Source organism: Salmo trutta, chromosome 22 (genome assembly GCF_901001165.1).
Source record: "Salmo trutta chromosome 22, fSalTru1.1, whole genome shotgun sequence".
Lineage (NCBI taxonomy): Eukaryota > Metazoa > Chordata > Actinopteri > Salmoniformes > Salmonidae > Salmo > Salmo trutta.
In genome coordinates, this window is record NC_042978.1 from 19,699,572 (window position 1) to 19,708,589 (window position 9,018).

Sequence of the window (9,018 nt, forward strand, 5' to 3'; positions counted from 1 at the left end):
GGGCTGTAGCTGTACACTGGGACTGTGAGGGGCTGTAGCTGTACACTGGGACTGTGAGGGGCTGTAGCTCTACACTGGGACTGTGAGGGGCTGTAGCTGTACACTGGGACATTGAGGGGCTGTAGCTGTTACTAGGCCTGTAAGGGGTTGTAGCTGTTACTAGGACTATATGGGCAGTAGCTGTTACTAGGACTGTAAGGGGATGTAGCTGTTACTAGGACTGTAAGGGGCTGTAGCTGTACACTGGGACTGTAGGGGCTGTAGCTGTTACTAGGACTGTAGGGGCTGTAGCTGTACACTGGACTGTGAGGGGCTGGAGCTGGTACTAGGACTGTAAGGGGCTGTAGCTGTTACTAGGCCTGTAAGGGGTTGTAGCTGTTACTAGGACTATATGGGCAGTAGCTGTTACTAGGACTGTAAGGGGCTGTAGTTGTTACTACGCCTGTAAGGGGCCGTTGCTGTACACTGGGACTGTTAGGGGCTGTAGCTGTACACTGGGACTGTGAGGGGCTGTAGCTGTACACTGGGACTGTGAGGGGCTGTTGCTGTACACAGGGACTGTGAGGGGCTGTAGCTGTACACAGGGACTGTGAGGGGCTGTAGCTGTTACTAGGCCTGTAAGGGGCTGTAGCTGTACACAGGGACTGTGAGGGGCTGTAGCTGTTACTAGGACTGTAAGGGGCTGTAGCTGTACACTGGGACTGTGAGGGGCTGTAGCTGTTACTATGCCTGTAAGGGGCCGTAGCTGTACACTGGGACTGTGAGCGGCTGTAGCTGTTACTAGGACTGTAAGGGGCTGTAGCTGTTACTAGGCCTGTAAGGGGCTGTAGCTGTTACTAGGCCTGTAAGGGGCTGTAGCTGTTACTAGGACTGTAGGGGCTGTAGTTGTTACTGGGACTGTAGAGGCTGTAGCTGTACACTGGGACTGTGAGGGGTTGTAGCTGTACACTGGGACTGTGAGGGGCTGTAGCTGTACAATGGGACTGTGAGGGGCTTTAGCTGTACACTGGGACTGTGAGGGGCTGTAGCTGTACACTGGGACTGTGAGGGGCTGTAGCTGTACACTGGGACTGTTAGGGGCTGTAGCTGTACACTGGGACTGTGAGGGGCTGTAGCTGTACACTGGGACTGTGAGGGGCTGTAGCTGTACACAGGGACTGTGAGGGGCTGTAGCTGTACACAGGGACTGTGAGGGGCTGTAGCTGTTACTAGGCCTGTAAGGGGCTGTAGCTGTACACAGGGACTGTGAGGGGCTGTAGCTGTTACTAGGACTGTAAGGGGCTGTAGCTGTACACTGGGACTGTGAGGGGCTGTAGCTGTTACTATGCCTGTAAGGGGCCGTAGCTGTACACTGGGACTGTGAGCGGCTGTAGCTGTTACTAGGACTGTAAGGGGCTGTAGCTGTTACTAGGCCTGTAAGGGGCTGTAGCTGTTACTAGGCCTGTAAGGGGCTGTAGCTGTTACTAGGACTGTAGGGGCTGTAGTTGTTACTGGGACTGTAGAGGCTGTAGCTGTACACTGGGACTGTGAGGGGTTGTAGCTGTACACTGGGACTGTGAGGGGCTGTAGCTGTACACTGGGACTGTGAGGGGCTTTAGCTGTACACTGGGACTGTGAGGGGCTGTAGCTGTACACTGGGACTGTGAGGGGCTGTAGCTGTTACTGGGACTGTGAGGGGCTGTAGCTGTACACTGCGACTGTGAGGGGCTGTAGCTGTTACTTGGACTGTGAGGGGCTGTAGCTGTTACTGGGACTGTGAGTGGCTGTAGCTGTACACTGGGACTGTGAGGGGCTGTAGCTGTACACTGGGACTGTGAGGGGCTGTAGCTGTACACTGGGACTGTGAGGGGCTGTAGCTGTACACTGGGACTGTGAGGGGCTGTAGCTGTACACTAGGACTGTGATGGGCTGTAGCTGTTACTAGGCCTGTAAGGGACTGTAGCTGTTACTAGGCCTGTAAGGGACTGTAGCTGTTACTAGGACTGTAGGGGCTGTAGCTGTACACTGGGACATTAAGGGGCTGTAGCTGTTACTCGGACTGTAGGGGCTGTAGCTGTTACTAGGACTGTAAGGGGCTGTAGCTGTTACTAGGACTGTAGGGGCTGTAGCTGTTATTAGGACTGTAAGGGGCTGTAGCTGTACACTGGGACTGTAGGGGCTGTAGCTGTTACTAGGACTGTAGGGGCTGTAGCTGTACACTGGGACTGTGAGGGGCTGGAGCTGTTACTAGGCCTGTAAGGGACTGTAGCTGTTACTAGGACTGTAGGGGCAGAAGCTGTACACTGGGGACTGTGAGGGGTTGTAGCTGTACACTGGGACTGTGAGGGGCTGTAGCTGTACACTGGGACTGTGAGGGGCTGTAGCTGTACACTGGGACTGTGAGGGGCTGTAGCTGTTACTGGGACTGTGAGGGGCTGTAGCTGTACACTGGGACTGTGAGGGGCTGTAGCTGTTACTTGGACTGTGAGGGGCTGTAGCTGTTACTGGGACTGTGAGTGGCTGTAGCTGTACACTGGGACTGTGAGGGGCTGTAGCTGTACACTGGGACTGTGAGGGGCTGTAGTTTTACACTGGGACTGTGAGGGGCTGTAGCTGTACACTGGGACTGTGAGGGGCTGTAGCTGTTACTAGGCCTGTAAGGAACTGTAGCTGTTACTAGGCCTGTAAGGGACTGTAGCTGTTACTAGGCCTGTAAGGGTCTGTAGCTGTTACTAGGACTGTAAGGGCAGAAGCTGTACACTGGGGACTGTGAGCTGCTGTAGCTGTTCACTGGGACTGTGAGGGGCTGTAGCTGTACACTGGGACTGTGAGGGGCTGTAGCTGCTACTTGGCCTGTAAGGGACTGTAGCTGTTACTAGGCCTGTAAGGGACTGTAGCTGTTACTAGGACTGTAGGGGCAGTAGCTGTACACTGGGACATTAAGGGACTGTAGCTGTTACTAGGACTGTAGGGGCTGTAGCTGTTACTTGGACTGTAAGGGGCTGTAGCTGTACACTGGGACTGTGAGGGGCTGTAGCTGTTACTAGGACTGTGAGGGGTTGTAGCTGTACACTGGGACTGTGAGGGGCTGTAGCTGAACACTGGGACTGTGAGGGGCTGTAGCTGTACACTGGGACTGTGAGGGGTTGTAGCTGTACACTGGGACTGTGAGGGGCTGTAGCTGTACACTGGGACTGTGAGGGGCTGTAGCTGTACACTGGGACTGTGAGGGGCTGTAGCTGTTACTGGGACTGTGAGGGGCTGTAGCTGTACACTGGGACTGTGAGGGGCTGTAGCTGTTACTTGGACTGTGAGGGGCTGTAGCTGTTACTGGGACTGTGAGTGGCTGTAGCTGTACACTGGGACTGTGAGGGGCTGTAGCTGTACACTGGGACTGTGAGGGGCTGTAGCTTTACACTGGGACTGTGAGGGGCTGTAGCTGTACACTGGGACTGTGAGGGGCTGTAGCTGTTACTAGGCCTGTAAGGAACTGTAGCTGTTACTAGGCCTGTAAGGGACTGTAGCTGTTACTAGGCCTGTAAGGGTCTGTAGCTGTTACTAGGACTGTAAGGGCAGAAGCTGTACACTGGGGACTGTGAGCTGCTGTAGCTGTTCACTGGGACTGTGAGGGGCTGTAGCTGTACACTGGGACTGTGAGGGGCTGTAGCTGTACACTGGGACTGTGAGGGGCTGTAGCTGTACACTGGGACTGTGAGGGGCTGTAGCTGCTACCAGGCCTGTAAGGGACTGTAGCTGTTACTAGGCCTGTAAGGGACTGTAGCTGTTACTAGGACTGTAGGGGCTGTAGCTGTACACTGGGACATTAAGGGGCTGTAGCTGTTACTAGGACTGTAGGGGCTGTAGCTGTTACTAGGACTGTAAGGGGCTGTAGCTGTACACTGGGACTGTGAGGGGCTGTAGCTGTTACTAGGACTGTGAGGGGTTGTAGCTGTACACTGGGACTGTGAGGGGCTGTAGCTGAACACTGGGACTGTGAGGGGCTGTAGCTGTACACTGGGACTGTGAGGGGCTGTAGCTGTTACTGGGACTGTGAGGGGCTGTAGCTGTTACTAGGACTGTGAGGGGTTGTAGCTGTACACTGGGACTGTGAGGGGCTGTAGCTGTACACAGGGACTGTGAGGGGCTGTAGTTGTACACATGGACTGTGAGGGGCTGTAGCTGTTACTAGGCCTGTAAGGGGCTGTAGCTGTACACTGTGAGGGGCTGTAGCTGTTACTAGGACTGTAAGGGGCTGTAGCTGTACACCGGGACTGTGAGGGGCTGTAGTTGTTACTACGCCTGTAAGGGGCCGTTGCTGTACACTGGGACTGTTAGGGGCTGTAGCTGTACACTGGGACTGTGAGGGGCTGTAGCTGTACACTGGGACTGTGAGGGGCTGTAGCTGTACACAGGGACTGTGAGGGGCTGTAGCTGTACACAGGGACTGTGAGGGGCTGTAGCTGTTACTAGGCCTGTAAGGGGCTGTAGCTGTACACAGGGACTGTGAGGGGCTGTAGCTGTTACTAGGACTGTAAGGGGCTGTAGCTGTACACTGGGCCTTTGAGGGGCTTTAGCTGTTACTACTCCTGTAAGGGGCCGTAGCTGTACACTGGGACTGTGAGCGGCTGTAGCTGTTACTAGGACTGTAAGGGGCTGTAGCTGTTACTAGGCCTGTAAGGGGCTGTAGCTGTTACTAGGCCTGTAAGGGGCTGTAGCTGTTACTAGGACTGTAGGGGCTGTAGCTGTTACTGGGACTGTAGAGGCTGTAGCTGTACACTGGGACTGTGAGGGGTTGTAGCTGTACACTGGGACTGTGAGGGGCTGTAGCTGTACACTGGGACTGTGAGGGGCTGTAGCTGTACACTGGGACTGTGAGGGGCTGTAGCTGTTACTGGGACTGTGAGGGGCTGTAGCTTTACACTGGGACTGTGAGGGGCTGTAGCTGTTACTTGGACTGTGAGGGGCTGTAGCTGTTACTGGGACTGTGAGTGGCTGTAGCTGTACACTGGGACTGTGAGGGGCTGTAGCTGTACACTGGGACTGTGAGGGGCTGTAGCTTTACACTGGGACTGTGAGGGGCTGTAGCTGTACACTGGGACTGTGAGGGGCTGTAGCTGTTACTAGGCCTGTAAGGAACTGTAGCTGTTACTAGGCCTGTAAGCGACTGTAGCTGTTACTAGGCCTGTAAGGGTCTGTAGCTGTTACTAGGACTGTAAGGGCAGAAGCTGTACACTGGGGACTGTGAGCTGCTGTAGCTGTTCACTGGGACTGTGAGGGGCTGTAGCTGTACACTGGGACTGTGAGGGGCTGTAGCTGTACACTGGGACTGTGAGGGGCTGTAGCTGTACACTGGGAGTGTGAGGGGCTGTAGCTGCTACTAGGCCTGTAAGGGACTGTAGCTGTTACTAGGCCTGTAAGGGACTGTAGCTGTTACTAGGCCTGTAAGGGGCTGTAGCTGTTACTAGGACTGTAGGGGCTGTAGCTGTACACTGGGACATTAAGGGGCTGTAGCTGTTACTAGGACTGTAGGGGCTGTAGCTGTTACTAGGACTGTAAGGGGCTGTAGCTGTACACTGGGACTGTGAGGGGCTGTAGCTGTTACTAGGACTGTGAGGGGTTGTAGCTGTACACTGGGACTGTGAGGGGCTGTAGCTGAACACTGGGACTGTGAGGGGCTGTAGCTGTACACTGGGACTGTGAGGGGCTGTAGCTGTTACTGGGACTGTGAGGGGCTGTAGCTGTTACTAGGACTGTGAGGGGTTGTAGCTGTACACTGGGACTGTGAGGGGCTGTAGCTGTACACAGGGACTGTGAGGGGCTGTAGTTGTACACATGGACTGTGAGGGGCTGTAGCTGTTACTAGGCCTGTAAGGGGCTGTAGCTGTACACTGTGAGGGGCTGTAGCTGTTACTAGGACTGTAAGGGGCTGTAGCTGTACACCGGGACTGTGAGGGGCTGTAGTTGTTACTACGCCTGTAAGGGGCCGTTGCTGTACACTGGGACTGTTAGGGGCTGTAGCTGTACACTGGGACTGTGAGGGGCTGTAGCTGTACACTGGGACTGTGAGGGGCTGTAGCTGTACACAGGGACTGTGAGGGGCTGTAGCTGTACACAGGGACTGTGAGGGGCTGTAGCTGTTACTAGGCCTGTAAGGGGCTGTAGCTGTACACAGGGACTGTGAGGGGCTGTAGCTGTTACTAGGACTGTAAGGGGCTGTAGCTGTACACTGGGCCTTTGAGGGGCTTTAGCTGTTACTACTCCTGTAAGGGGCCGTAGCTGTACACTGGGACTGTGAGCGGCTGTAGCTGTTACTAGGACTGTAAGGGGCTGTAGCTGTTACTAGGCCTGTAAGGGGCTGTAGCTGTTACTAGGCCTGTAAGGGGCTGTAGCTGTTACTAGGACTGTAGGGGCTGTAGCTGTTACTGGGACTGTAGAGGCTGTAGCTGTACACTGGGACTGTGAGGGGTTGTAGCTGTACACTGGGACTGTGAGGGGCTGTAGCTGTACACTGGGACTGTGAGGGGCTGTAGCTGTTACTGGGACTGTGAGGGGATGTAGCTTTACACTGGGACTGTGAGGGGCTGTAGCTGTTACTTGGACTGTGAGGGGCTGTAGCTGTTACTGGGACTGTGAGTGGCTGTAGCTGTACACTGGGACTGTGAGGGGCTGTAGCTGTACACTGGGACTGTGAGGGGCTGTAGCTTTACACTGGGACTGTGAGGGGCTGTAGCTGTACACTGGGACTGTGAGGGGCTGTAGCTGTTACTAGGCCTGTAAGGAACTGTAGCTGTTACTAGGCCTGTAAGCGACTGTAGCTGTTACTAGGCCTGTAAGGGTCTGTAGCTGTTACTAGGACTGTAAGGGCAGAAGCTGTACACTGGGGACTGTGAGCTGCTGTAGCTGTTCACTGGGACTGTGAGGGGCTGTAGCTGTACACTGGGACTGTGAGGGGCTGTAGCTGTACACTGGGACTGTGAGGGGCTGTAGCTGTACACTGGGAGTGTGAGGGGCTGTAGCTGCTACTAGGCCTGTAAGGGACTGTAGCTGTTACTAGGCCTGTAAGGGACTGTAGCTGTTACTAGGCCTGTAAGGGACTGTAGCTGTTACTAGGACTGTAGGGGCTGTAGCTGTACACTGGGACATTAAGGGGCTGTAGCTGTTACTAGGACTGTAGGGGCTGTAGCTGTTACTAGGACTGTAAGGGGCTGTAGCTGTACACTGGGACTGTGAGGGGCTGTAGCTGTTACTAGGACTGCGAGGGGTTGTAGATGTACACTGGGACTGTGAGGGGCTGTAGCTGAACACTGGGACTGTGAGGGGCTGTAGCTGTACACTGGGACTGTGAGGGGTTGTAGCTGTACACTGGGACTGTGAGGGGCTGTAGCTGTACACTGGGACTGTGAGGGGCTGTAGCTGTACACTGGGACTGTGAGGGGCTGTAGCTGTTACTGGGACTGTGAGGGGCTGTAGCTGTACACTGGGACTGTGAGGGGCTGTAGCTGTTACTTGGACTGTGAGGGGCTGTAGCTGTTACTGGGACTGTGAGTGGCTGTAGCTGTACACTGGGACTGTGAGGGGCTGTAGCTGTACACTGGGACTGTGAGGGGCTGTAGCTTTACACTGGGACTGTGAGGGGCTGTAGCTGTACACTGGGACTGTGAGGGGCTGTAGCTGTTACTAGGCCTGTAAGGAACTGTAGCTGTTACTAGGCCTGTAAGGGACTGTAGCTGTTACTAGGCCTGTAAGGGTCTGTAGCTGTTACTAGGACTGTAAGGGCAGAAGCTGTACACTGGGGACTGTGAGCTGCTGTAGCTGTTCACTGGGACTGTGAGGGGCTGTAGCTGTACACTGGGACTGTGAGGGGCTGTAGCTGTACACTGGGACTGTGAGGGGCTGTAGCTGTACACTGGGACTGTGAGGGGCTGTAGCTGCTACCAGGCCTGTAAGGGACTGTAGCTGTTACTAGGCCTGTAAGGGACTGTAGCTGTTACTAGGACTGTAGGGGCTGTAGCTGTACACTGGGACTGTGAGGTGCTGTAGCTGTACACTGGGACTGTGAGGTGCTGTAGCTGTTACTAGGACTGTGAGGGGTTGTAGCTGTACACTGGGACTGTGAGGGGCTGTAGCTGAACACTGGGACTGTGAGGGGCTGTAGCTGTACACTGGGACTGGGAGGGGCTGTAGCTGTTACTGGGACTGTGAGGGGCTGTAGCTGTTACTAGGACTGTGAGGGGTTGTAGCTGTACACTGGGACTGTGAGGGGCTGTAGCTGTACACAGGGACTGTGAGGGGCTGTAGCTGTACACATGGACTGTGAGGGGCTGTAGCTGTTACTAGGCCTGTAAGGGGCTGTAGCTGTACACTGTGAGGGGCTGTAGCTGTTACTAGGACTGTAAGGGGCTGTAGCTGTACACCGGGACTGTGAGGGGCTGTAGTTGTTACTACGCCTGTAAGGGGCCGTTGCTGTACACTGGGACTGTTAGGGGCTGTAGCTGTACACTGGGACTGTGAGGGGCTGTAGCTGTACACTGGGACTGTGAGGGGCTGTAGCTGTACACAGGGACAGTGAGGGGCTGTAGCTGTACACAGGGACTGTGAGGGGCTGTAGCTGTTACTAGGCCTGTAAGGGGCCGTTGCTGTACACTGGGACTGTTAGGGGCTGTAGCTGTACACTGGGACTGTGAGGGGCTGTAGCTGTACACAGGGACTGTGAGGGGCTGTAGCTGTACACAGGGACTGTGAGGGGCTGTAGCTGTTACTAGGCCTGTAAGGGGCTGTAGCTGTACACAGGGACTGTGAGGGGCTGTAGCTGTTACTAGGACTGTAAGGGGCTGTAGCTGTACACTGGGCCTTTGAGGGGCTTTAGCTGTTACTACTCCTGTAAGGGGCCGTAGCTGTACACTGGGACTGTGAGCGGCTGTAGCTGTTACTAGGACTGTAAGGGGCTGTAGCTGTTACTAGGCCTGTAAGGGGCTGTAGCTGTTACTAGGCCTGTAAGGGGCTGTAGCTGTTACTAGGACTGTAGGGCTGTAGCTGTTT